Genomic DNA, 13487 nt, shown 5'->3' on the forward strand with positions numbered 1-13487 from the left:
CAAAATATATGTCTAGTGACCTCAAACTACCCGAAGGAAACCAAGTCTGTTGGCCACCGATCAACATCAAAAGTTGTCCAAAATTTAAACAGTTTGATCTTTATCATCCATGCTAAGTTTACTGCTATATTTACTATACACTTAATGCTTGTAAAATAAATGCTATTTGTCATAGTAAAATAAATTAATTGTCTGTCTCTCTACTTGCCATCAAAGGATTCAACTGGAATCGGGTCTTTAGCACTTGGCCCGGGAACTTCGCTTTATAGCAGGGTCTGGCTCTGCTTTTCCATCCTCTTAAAAAAAGGTTTTGGTGATATTGATGCACTTGCACCAACTATATTTCCTTTTGAATATCTTTTAAACATGGTTCCTCTTGTCTGTCCCTCTCTGGTTCTTGTCTGTCCCTGTATGTTATCATTGCCTGTCCAATAGGTTTTTCATCACCCAGTACTGTTGTATGGTCTACCTGAACAGAGATTGGTGGTCTCTAGTATGCCCCGGGTTGCTAAGTAATGGCTCCCATTTTGCCATTGTGAGTTCTTCATTTTCCACATTGGCGTTTAACTCTGCTTCCCACGATGCTATTACTGCCTTTACTTGTGTTGGGGTGCCTACATGGTAGGCATGTAGTAAATTATGCATGCTTTCCTCTCCCGTTCTTCATCCCCTTTTCCTCTGTGTTTTTCTCGCTGATGCCTCTAAGCTCTTCATCTTCTCATATGCCTTCTTTCCTGCTCGTCTGCCTCCTTTTCTTCCCTGTTGCCCTCCTTCTTTCACCATCTTTTCCTGCTGCAGTTTCCTCCGTCCCCTCCCCTCCCGTAGCCACATCTGTTTTTGGTGCCAGAGCTTCGAAGACTAAAGAATACTAGAATTAATGCTACCTATAATGTTAACATGAATATATTCATTAAAACCAATACTAAATTTTTCTATAACATTTTTTTGATCCTTTTTAATCTGTTTTTCAACATTAGAACTTCTAGTTTTCTTCTCAGCCGCCCAATTGCCCACAATTCGCAGCCACTCAGTTATCGCTTCTCGCCTCCACTCTATACCCCCCTTGGTTCCCATCCCTCGGGGTCTCCACAGAGGTCCCCCACCTCTCTTGTGATCTAGCCAACTAGGGGTTAGCTTTCCGACTACAAGGGAGCTGGGTTTTTACAGCAATTCCACCACATGGACGGACCCTCTTAGTTTTCTACGTTTCACCCCCCTCCTCTTAGCTTTTTGAGGCTGTGCCTTCCTTTGAAGTCCATCACTAAATAGAGTCATAGAGATTTGATTTTCCTCTGGCCATGCAAATTCCTTCTAGTCTAGAATTTTTCCCTCCCTAAACCACTAAACCTTTTTTCTTCCCCATTGGTGTAAGTATCCCCCCGAAGCCAGACTATCCTAGCAAGGCCTATTTGCCAATTCCGGTTCCCTCCTCTCTCCCCCCACTATTTCTGGAGGCAACAGTGCCCCCAAAAGCTAACAAAGGCATCATAGCCTTTTCTTGGCTCTAGTCTGTAGCATTTCCTTGTGACATGAAGAATTATCTTCCCCCAGGTTCTAGCTGCCCTCCAAGCCCTTCACAGGTCTCGTATTTTCGCCCCTGCCCTTCATGGAATACATTCAATTCATACCCAGGCAATATCAATAGGCAATTATACTTGAATTCACGAAAATTTTCATTTCTTTCCACAGTTACGAAACCAGACATTATCTTCTTAAAATAGGACCAACATTTTCCTATTTCGTTCAACACCTCTCTCCTTATTTGCCAAAATCTCCTCCAATTGCGCGACATTGTTTCCAAATCTACTCAGAGGGGAGTTTTGTTTACATACCAGCTGCTGCAAACAAAGTCCAAATGCTGGCCGTCACACCCTCTCCAACTCTTCTCTCAGCATTCACCCATTGCTCCCTTTGCTCGTTCTCCCTCTACCCTCTACATGCATTCCCCCAGCTGCCTTGCCACCTTTGTTTCTCAACTACTCACCCACCTACCTATTATCATTACCGAGGCGTCCTCCACTTGTCGCTTTTTCCTATCCTCCTCCCCTTCCTTCGTGTGAGGTCCTCGATAGAGTCGCCCACTTCCCCTCCATTTAATGCCCTTCGTCATGACCTTCCATTTTTCTGTTGCCCTAACCGTAACACGTCTTCCCTCTCCGTTATCTAGTTGTCATACCCACCATCCACCTGTCCTTCCCATATTCCGTCTGGCTCCAATGGCCTTGTGCACCCCAATCGGGGGTGGTGTGTCCAAGACTATGCTGAAGAACATTTTCTTGAATTTTTTCCATTTCTCGATCAAGCGCTTGCCTTTTTGTGTGAAATATTTTTAAATGTTTGGGACCTCCAACTTTTTTTAAAATTCCATTTAAGAAAATTTAGTGTGTGCTATATTTTAAACTTTGAATATTATGGTGAGGTTTTTACCAATTCCAAAAGTTTGATCTTAAATTTAGATGAGTGTCATATCATCTCAAATCAAATTAGAGTATTTTGGGGTCCATAATTCTTTTTCAGAAACAACATGATTTTCCGATTTTTTGAGCCAAATCATCCTAATGGATAAGAGGCTAATGTATAGTTGTGACTAGAATGTTCAAATGGATAATAAGTTTATTTATTTATTAGATTACATTAATTAGTAATAATTATTATGTCAAGTTGACAAATCTAATTAAAAATAAAGTTGAAATAAAAAATATTAAACATTTTCTTTATTTTAATGATACACAAAACAAAACAAAAAATTATATCAAAGCAATCCTATGGGTCATTCTACATTTTTCAAAAAAAAAAAATAACAATTCTTTAAATGTTAAAAAACTTACCACCAAGTTCATTCAAAGAGTGAGTTGAGGAAGATATAATTTTGAATTTTTTTTTATAAGATTGGTTCAAGAAGCTAGGAACCATTGCATATCATGAGCCCAAATACTTTGATTGAAAATACAAGGGATGTGAAGAATATTGAAAATGAATAATACAAGAAGAGGAACTTAGGTAAGGCATTTTTATTGTATATTATAAACCCAAATATTTTGATTGAAAATACAAATGTTAGGTAAGGCATTTTTATCGTATATTATAAACCCAAATATTTTTGATTGAAAATACAAAGGATGTGAAGAATATTAGAAATGAATAATACAAGAAAGGAACTTGGCTAAAGCATTTTTATTGTAGATGACCTTCCCAAATCTTATTATTTTTCTATTTACCTTTACACCTTTAAAAATAATTACTAATATTATTAACACAAACAAATAAAACTAGCTTTAAAAAAAGTGATTAGTTTATCCAATATTGCTTCCTAATAAGAACAAAAAATAATTTAAATTTTAACATTTATAAGTACATTAAAAATATATTTTATATTTATATATATATATATATATATATATATAACATAGTGTTAGTGTTGTTGGAGTAATGTGAGTGTTAATTAGGCCGATAGGCCTTCCTATGCATCAACAATTGTCAACACTTTTAACCTAAACCGTTTGATCAAGTTTGACAGTTTCAACCGTTGATTTGAAGTTGACTGCTTTTTCCAAATATTTGAGTTGCCTTCTTTTCACCTCTAGTTCTGCTGTGCATTGAACCTGGCCCTTTGAGTTGCATTACTGTTTTTTCCAATTCTTTTGTCACTCTTGAAGATATGCATCACTGCTTTTTCCAATTCTTTTGTCACTCTCGCAGATATTTTCACTGCTTTTTCCTTGACAGTTGTTGTTGTTGTTCTTCTTCCCTGGCTTTTGTCAGCTTTTTTGCAAGCACTAAGCTTCATCTACCAAGCTTCTTCTACCATCACCTTTGATGAGAAACTTATAACATTGACCTCAGCAGTGGATCTGGATACTCTGTCTCCTGCAATCCTCAGCGGATACCTTTCTTTATCACTGGAAACAAATCGGTCACTATCAAGGTATTTTTATATTTTCCCATTTTCTTTCTATTGTTTCATATGTGTTATATGTACAGATATATATCTCCCAGGCATGGGCTGCATGCAACGAGTGTTTAGATTAGAAGCCCAAAAGTGAGTGATGGTCTTTGGTTCGTTTGAAATTTTGTAGCAGAATATATATAATAAATGTGGAATGGTGATTTGTATAAAGTCACTGTTCAGATTCGAAATACAAAAAGTAAGGTTACAGATGGTTGCTACAGGCCATCATCTAATAGATTTGAGTATTGTTGTTTAACAGTGTTTGTTTCTTTTGATTCCTGCCTTCATGTCCCTCTGGCCATGTCGATCTGCTCCGTATTTTAAGTGGTATGGTTTACATAAATTTGGAGTTCTCCTTCCCTATGCTCTCTTTTCTTTCTAATTAGTAAGGAGCTCAGCGCTCTTTTCCCACAACTACTCAACCTAACGTGCTGAACATTTCTGGAATCCGCAACGGAGTCTGTGGCCATTTGAAAATCCGCACATCCCGACAACTCTAATGCCAACGATGCCTCCAATGCCCTTTTAGTATAATTATTTTAAAATTAGAATGAGCCTAAACATATATTAATATAGACCTAGATTAAAAATTTCAATATGTTTTTGTAAAATAAATATAAATATAGATAATGCAAACGTATTAACCCTTCACCAAAATTAAATTCCTGCCTTCATGTCCCTCTGGCGATGTCGATCTGCTCCGTATTTTAAGTGGTAAGGTTTACATAAATTTGGAGTTCTCCTTCCCTATGCTCTCTTTCCTTTCTAATCAGTAAGGAGCTCAGCGCTCTTTCGTGATTAGTAGTAGTACTGATATAGAAATTAGAATGATTGGTATATGAACCTTAAACAGCTACTCAACCTAACGTGCTGAACATTTCTGGAATCCGCAACGGCATTTTGTGAAGAAATAATTGTAATTAACATCAACGTATTGCTAAATCAACCTGAGATGCAGCGTTGCATATGCATTAAGATTTCAGCTAATACACATTGTTGTTTTATGTGGCTGTGATAATAAACATTTCAAGGTTGCGGATTGCAATTTTGTCATACGTGTATTTTTTTTCCTGTTTTTTGTCTGTAGTTTAAGACAAACTGACTATTTATTGTTTTTTATTTTGCCAGACATTTCACTGTAGGCATGGGAAGGCATATCTCTTTACTACTATGCTGCTGAATCACACAATTGTAACCATTATTGAAACCGTCCAAAAAACTGTTATAGTTGTCTCCAGTACAGTTAATGTCATAAAAATTAAAACTCAATTTATTTTCGATATTTTTTTTAATGGTAACCATTATTGAAACCGTCCAAAAAACTGTTCTGTGTGTGTCATTGTTGTAGAAATTTTAATCAAATAACTGTTCTGTGTGTGTCATTATTGTAGAAATTTTAATCAAATTGGAATTGGAATTGGAATAGAAATAGTAATATACATGTGTATACAGGATTAATTATCCAAATACCATTTTAAATATGTGTAAAGTTTAAACACGTTATTGCATTCTTTTCCTTTAATTTTAAATAAAAATTTAAGAATATTTAAACTACATAATTAGGCCGATAGGCCTTCCTATGCATCAACAATCGTCAACACTTTTACCTTGCTCTGTTGGATCAGGTGAGACACTTTCAACCGTTGATTTGAAGTGTGATTGCTTTTTCCAAATATCCGTTGAGTTGCCTTCTTGACATGGCAAGATATTTTTACTACTTTTTCCCATTCTTTTACTGCTTTTTCCCATTCTTTTATGTCACTCTTGAAGATATTTTTAATTCATTTTCCCATTCTTTTATGTCACTCTTGAAGGCCGATAGGATTATTAAATTGGAAAGTTTCACCAGTCACCTGATAAACCCCCTCCTCTGCTCTGGGGGCATGTTTCAATGTGGGTGATTGTAACGGACCTGCTTTCGATAATGAAGAAGTAACCACAACCTTTGGTGGTATTTTATGAGACGCCAATTCTGCAACCCGAAAAACAACTACCTTGGGTGCTTGTTCCAATATAGCTTTCTCAGATGCTGGTAATATAACTCCTGTCTTCAAATTTTGTTTCACGTTGCTTGCTTCTTGTACACTGGAATAACCAACTATTGATGTTTTCTTCAAGCTTCTTGCTTCCAGTACTTGAGAGATTCCGCCTTCTGATAAGTTCTCGAGAGAACCGGATTCTGATGCCTGACAAGTGCTCACCCCACATGACTGTTTGATACCTGCCTCTGATGTCCTGGATGTTGCCATTAGTCAAAATGCAGTTTTCTCAAGGGAAGTTGTTTGTCTACTTCCATGAATCGTATACTATGCAGTAGCAATCCTCAATTTGCAATCTCTTACGCCACAATCATCTAATAAGTTTAATCCTGGCACAAAGTATTGTGCTGGAATTTTGTAATAGCTCTTTCTGATGCGGTGCCCACGTAACAATCCCTCGAGCATTCTAAAACACAGAAATGTCGGTTTGAAGCTCTGTAAAGAGCTTTTCGAAATTTGACTTCCATTCTCTAATTTGCCTCGAGAGGCTGTGCTTGCAGAGGAGACAATTGAGGCAATGCTGCGGCGTTAGCAAGCGATCAATCAAATCTGTGGCCTTCCCAACTTCATTTTCCATCCTTCGGAAACAATTGTGTAAAGCATGGTTTGAGTTTGACAGGCAGTCAGTTGTGCCCACCATGCACCTTCAAAATCTCCAAGGTGGAAAGCATTTTGGAGTGATTCTGCATAAGAGAGGTCCTGCTGGTTACTGGGTTGCTCTCGCTCTACAAGGTATGCTCAATTCAACGGACTAGGAATTAACTGAATGGTCTTAGAACATAACTAGATTCCTTTACTGTATATTAAAATTGTTTGCTATTTATCCATGAACTTGGTAGAAACTCAGCCATGGTGTTGCAGATCTGTAACAGCTCATGTCCAAGTAATTTTGTAACGGGTAAAAACAATAGCCGAAGATGGTGCTTAAAGTAATTAAATTTGAGTACAGATAGACTGCTAAATTAAGGTTACAGTTCAATCATCACTCTGTTGTTTCAGTATAATTCAGCAATAATGCAAGTAGATTTAGCAGCTTTGCTAGTTAATTTTAGTAATAGTACATAAATAAGCATTAGAGCTTCACTGGTAGAGCAGCAGCAGGTGATTCATCTGTTTATGTAAATGTAAAACTTCAATAACATTCGATCAACGATACTACGCAGTTAATGTTTCATGGCCACGTAAATTACAGCACATGAACTGCATATGACTCTTCTGAATTTTAGTTTATTGTGAAGCTACCCTAATTTCATCTGAGACATGAATGGATTATCTTTCTGTGTTTTTCTTTGGTGGTTAAATGCCCTTTTAGGCAAGACACTCACTGGCCAAAAACCTTCGGGTTACAAGCCGCGTGATTACTCTGGATTTGCACTTGCATTTGGCTTCGTCTGCCCACCTTGGTGCCTAGGACAAACAACCTAGGCTCAGATGACAATGAAATATCACAAGATAGTACAAATCGCTGGCATTAACACTGGAACAAGTTCTCGAGGGTACTGAATCCATGCCTATGCAACGAAAGCACATGTGATACAGCCCACTGGACATTCTTATAATTATGTGTTATTCATAATGGCGATATTTGATTTAAGATCTTAGGAAAATATCATTAATCATCCTTTGTTTGCCTGTGAATTTTACAGGGGAGAGAACTTATCCACTCAAGGCAGGAATCAGGGTTGCTTCTATCCAGCAAATGAGATTTCTTCAGAACTAAGGTCAACTCAACTATGGTAGCTGCATTAGTCAAGGGAGAAACCAGTGATATGTTAGGGGATCCAGACTGGGCACTGAATATTGAACTTTTGTGACATTGTCAATGGCGACCCACAGTGAGAAACGGATCTTTGCTTCTCACTCTTATTCTCAGGATTCTGATTCAACAATATATAGAATTTTCAAAGACAATCTATTTCCCTGAAACACAATACACTTTTATGTCAGTCACTCCTGTCAAGGGATCCCATGATTTTGAATAGAAATAAAGACCTGTGAGCAGTGCTTCTATGTGTCCTGACACGTCTTGATGATAAGATAATCTGGTTACATATCAGGTTTGCACAGATGTTTCAGTGTATGGAAATGTTTGTGAGTCAATATCAAAATGAGGGAATACAGGCAATCTGAGGACTGAATCAGATGCTTAACAACAAAGTATTTTTAGGGACCTGTTTTCTATCCCTGAAACATAACTAGTCAAGATAAAGTGTTATCAACATGTATTCGAGACTATTCATCATTAAGGGAATGCGATGATTAAGTCCAATATCGTTTCTTTAGTGGGTAGTTCCGCCTTTAGTTTTATCAATGTTTAGTTTTATATAATCATAGTTCACCACTAGAAGATAAAGCGTAGCCGAACAATTCCCACATCATTCTATCTCTTTATCACGTAGTGGGGCACATGATTATATCTAATTTATGCCTCGAAGTGCCTTATCTAAGATGGTTTGCTCAGCAATAGGATTCCTGTATACAGGGTATAGATCCTATCTCCCTTCCTTTTACCTTGACTTATGACAAGTATGGTAATGAAATTTGAAGTAACGTAGTCTAATGCCTATATGATCATAATGGAATCAGTTAAAAAATATACACCTCTGTGTACTAATTCACAGCGAGGCCCAACATGACTCACACTATCCCATTTATTCTTCGACAAAATGCATCACTCTTGGGAATGTTTAGTTTATGATGATGAATTTAACTTGTATGCAGGAATACAACTAACATGTAATGCACAATAAATAACTTTTAGCTGATCATAATTTTGACATGAAATCTCACAAATGATAAATATTCAAAACTAAGGCAAGGAACTTTCCATCCTTGGCTGGAGAGCATTATCAAATGTCTATCTATGGATTCACGTTGACTGAAAAGCATCTCACACAGTACCAATCTAGTGTAGGTTGGTCCCTTTTGTAGTTTTGTCACTAGAGTTTGTGAGGTAAAATCTCTAAGAACTCATGGTTTTGACAGCTTGCGCGTGGTTGTCTAATTTTGTTCCCCCGCAGGACAACGTTGCAACTTTTGAAGTCGATATTCTTCTTTATGTGTGAGAGCATGAAGCCTCTCGGGCGACCGAAGAAGGCCAGAGAAAGGGTCACTATCATTTCCTTAACTGGTCATCGTCTTTATTTTCTTGATTTTTCAGATGGCAATGATTGGTTTGCGCAGTCAAGACTGGAACATTGGCGTTTATATTTGCTATTTCTTTGCTTTCGAATGGGGATAATGCTTTGGCATTGCAGGGCTGTGTTTTGTTTTTTGTGGTTCTTAACTTACTCTAAAATGAAATAATACATTCAATGTGTTCCTTGTAATATAGATATAAACAAAACATCTAAAGAAAAATAATTGCACAATGATCCAGTGCAAGAAAACAAAGTTTTCCACAAACCAATTAACTCTTTTAGAAAAATTCGAAAATTCCAATTTAATAATCCTATAGGCCTCTCTTTGTACCTTTTGGGAAAATTGCTAGTTTTATATATATATATATATATAAAACAGTGTTACTCTTGTTGGAGTAATGTGAGTGTTAGTTATGTTGAGGATTTGCTCGACCGTTAGTTGAGTATTTTTGTGCTAGGTTGAGGCAAGCCTATAACGAAGACGCACCGGGCTGCTCTGATGACTCATTGCTTTCTGAAAATTGGCGTGGAGCGTCTGGAAACAAGGCTGCACGATGGCAGGCAAATGATTTGGCGGCGGCAGATGCAGAAGGAGGACGTTGAGCGTGGATCGCTGCCTGCTGTAGATTTTCAAGAGTGTGATGGTGAGCATTGCTGTTCCTCTGGTCAAGAGTTTGAAGAGATTCTAATTTACAACAACATCAATGGTTAATTTTAAGAACCTGAATTGCTACTTAATACATAAATGATTTGTAAATGTTAACTATAAATATGTATATAAATTTTATTCCATCTATAAATTTTTAAATTTAATATATATATATATATATAAACTTTTTAATGTATATATCACTTATTTTTACACACATTGAAATAGAGAAGTAAAGTGAACCGAGAGTGTCCAATTGTTTGTAGAGCTCACTCATGGCTATTATTTTATGTCGTGGTGATCGCAGAGTGTCTAATTGTTTGTGGACCTCACTCATGACTCCTTATTATTATTTTATGTTCAGTTGATTGTTTATTTATGTTATTGACTTTTAAGATTTAATGAGAGTTTTATTTTTATTTCATTCACAATTTTTGTTTTTATTTCTGTCAATGATCATTAGAGAAACTACTCATATTTTAAACATATATATGTTTTTTTATAATTAAAATGGTGTATATTACTTAATAAAATAAAAGTTATTTAAAAAAAAAATTGAACAATTTAATCTATTTTGTTATTTATCAAATTTGTGGTTTTGTATGATTTTTTGTTTCATTTTAAGAAAAAAAATGTATTTTGAGTCTTGACAACTAGACTAAGACTCAGCCAATTGAACTAACCCCTTAAAGTACTCAAATATTTTATTTATCTAGTATGTTGTCCACATTAAAATACTTTCTTTGTTATTAATATTTTTTTCAATACATATCAATATTACTTAATCTTAGGTCAAGACCCATTAGCACAACTTAATCTTACGTCAAGTCTCACTAGCACAACCAATTGAGGATGGGCCTCCTCAGTGAGACTGCCCAAGATCAAACCTCGAGGTGGTTGTGCCCTGTCCTAAGGGGAGGAGACATGCTAAAAAAATCCAACAAACTAAGGGCTTGTGTGGCCCAAGCTAGGGTGCAATCCGTGCATGACTTTAACCACTGAGATGCCCTTAGGTGGCGACTACTCAAACCACGAGTCAAACTTGAAAGATCACAAACAACTTGACAAACAAAAAATATTACTTAATCCTACATATTAAAATATTCTATTTATTATCCATATTGATTTTTTTATTATTATTAATATTTTTTAAATATTTCATATTTTATAACAAAAATTTAATAAATTGCATCAATGTTTAATATCACCACCATAACCATCACCATTATTGTTTTGGTGCTTGGTTGCATGAGAACATAATTGATCTCCTAAAGCAACAAGTCTCCCTAAATTCTTGTGGTATGAATGATCTTTGATCATATCTAGCATCTCTTGGTTGCTTTACATGTCCTGGAATTTGATTTCATTGGGACCTTACATCTGGTTCTATTTTTAGCCTGATGTTAGCTTGCCATATGGTATTTGCAGCGTCATCTTCACCATCAAATGTGCCCGACCAAAGAAAAGGCAGGAACTTCTTTGCTTTGAGAGATGTGAGTCTTGCAATATACTCACTGTGATTCGTAACAGTAAAGATGAACACGATATTGATCATTATGTAAGGAGGAACATCATGGCGAATCAATTTAGTTTCAAAGACATTGAAATATCTTATTTTTATCGCATCTTTTTCATATTGAATTTTTAATACAAAATTATTATAACATATTCCTTTCATATCAGTATTCACGTGTCTGATCAGTATGGTGAAACCTACGTGGAGCCGAGACTGCATGTTTTTGTTGATGGCTGGAGAAGCTATGATATGGATCTAACGGAGGAAGCCCTTGGTGGCATGAAAGTAGAGTAAAGCGTTGGAGCATGTGTGGAGTGTCATCAATCTTCTAACCTTGTGTTGAAGGCATAGCAGTGAACCATCTCAAAATATGAGTTGAAATTTGAAGAGACCTGCCAAAGTTGGAGATATGTTAAAAGTCACCATCACTGGAGCGGGGAGTTTTGAAAGGAAGTTTGCGGAAAACAGTTTAATAGGATTTCCAATTGAGTATGAGGAGGAAGCGCATGGATTTGCTGCTCAAATTGAGGATGCAGATCCGTGATTTAATGAGTCGACCACCACGCCTGTGTAAATTTTAAACCTGTGGAAATTCTGAACAGTGAGGAATTCCTGTGTGTTAACGCTGAGTCTGAGCATTGTGTGGAGCTTTGCTTTGTTCACATCCATCTTGTGTGTGGAGAGGTAGACATGTTTATTACCTACCCAAACATGCTGGAAATATGCGTGAAGATTGCGCTGAATTATGCATGGAGATCAACGTTGTGCTATGTTACTGAGAAGACCAACATTAACGCATTACTAAACCAGAGAACGATGGCCTATGAACGTAGTTGTGTGTGGGGGAGCCGAGTGTCAAAAGAGCACCTGCGTGGAGTCTGCCATATATTATATTGCTGCTTAGATCAACAGTGTTGAGTAGAGCCGCTGGTCAATTCAAAATTCATAGTTGCCTTGGCTGGAATGCATGCTTGCCTTAATTGTTTTGGTTCGGGAAACCTCAGTCACTTTGCTGGAGAGTTTAATAATAAACAAATTCTGAATGCGTGAATGTGGAAAGTGTTGACCATTCAAGGTATACGGTGAAAAAGCTTCCATTAAGGCCAAATTCAAGGATTGATATCCCAAAGGAACGAATGGTGCGTATACTCTTTAAGTTTAAAAGGGAACCTTAATCACTTTTTATAAAGTGACTACTTCTTATGCTTAACTATTTGGGTCAATCAAGTTGTATTATATTATTTTTATAATATTTTAAAAAATAAAGAATAAATGTCTCATAATTTTTTAAAATAAATAAGTCTGTTTTTATTATTAATAGTTTATATCAATCTAAAAGTGGTACGTCCATAAGAGACATTCATCCTCAAGGTAATAGAGTAGTTTATTATGGTTGGTGCTTGGAAATGTTTCTAATAACTTCGTGGAGGCTTATTCAGTGTGACAAGATCTCTTCATTGCAAAGGAAGGATATATCAAATCAATGATAATTGTAGGGGATTCTATGTTGGTAATCAAAGCAATGACTAATCAAGTTAACTCTGGAAGAAACAAATTGTATTCCCTCATTTGTCAAATCAAGTGCTCTCTTCCTAAATTTGATTGGGCTATATTTTACTACAACAAAATAGAATTGAATAGTGAAACAAATCATTGGCCAAAGATGTCTCATCCTTAGGCCTTGGTGACTTAATAAAATTTCAGACTTAAAGCTATAGCCTAATCCTTTCATCAATTAGTTAGTGGACTATTAATTGTTCCTCATTTCAAGATGCACAAATTCATATTCAACAATTAGAGGTGATATGGGAATGATGTTGGGTTGTGGTCTTCCTAGTTCCCAAATTCAAAATGGAAAGCCTAATTTGTGGTTAATGAATGTAGAGGATTGAATCCCTGCATGAAATACATGACAATGTCAACTCTTCAACTCACTTAGTGTTGCTCATTAGTAGAATTGTTATGGAATTTGTGGAAATGAGCATATGGGAATGAATCTAACAAAGAGATGGGGGTAACTTCAACACTTGGGAGGAGGAATATTGAGCCTTTTGGTTGACCTATGTAAAGGCTTTTGCAAAAGAAAACAATAGATCAACCCAGTCTCCTCATGTAGCTTAATAAAATCCCTTTTGGTTATTGATATCATACACCAAATTGAGAACAATTATCTCTATTTTGGATTTGAACGGTA

General features: G+C 36.4%; 1 long non-coding RNA gene across 1 annotated transcript; it reads left to right on the forward strand.

Annotated features, from left to right (window-relative positions):
* Nucleotides 1-3775: 3775 nt before the first annotated feature.
* LOC149262713 (uncharacterized) lies at nt 3776-8231 on the forward strand. Its single transcript, XR_016249513.1, has 3 exons — nt 3776-3925; nt 6489-6720; nt 7635-8231. It is a non-coding gene; the product is annotated as an uncharacterized LOC149262713 (long non-coding RNA).
* The last annotated feature ends 5256 nt before the right edge of the window (nt 8232-13487 follow it).

This window comes from Pinus tabuliformis, chromosome 6 (assembly GCF_031772625.1).
Source record: "Pinus tabuliformis cultivar Carrire ecotype Pingquan chromosome 6, CPIR1, whole genome shotgun sequence".
NCBI classification, from domain to species: domain Eukaryota; kingdom Viridiplantae; phylum Streptophyta; class Pinopsida; order Pinales; family Pinaceae; genus Pinus; species Pinus tabuliformis.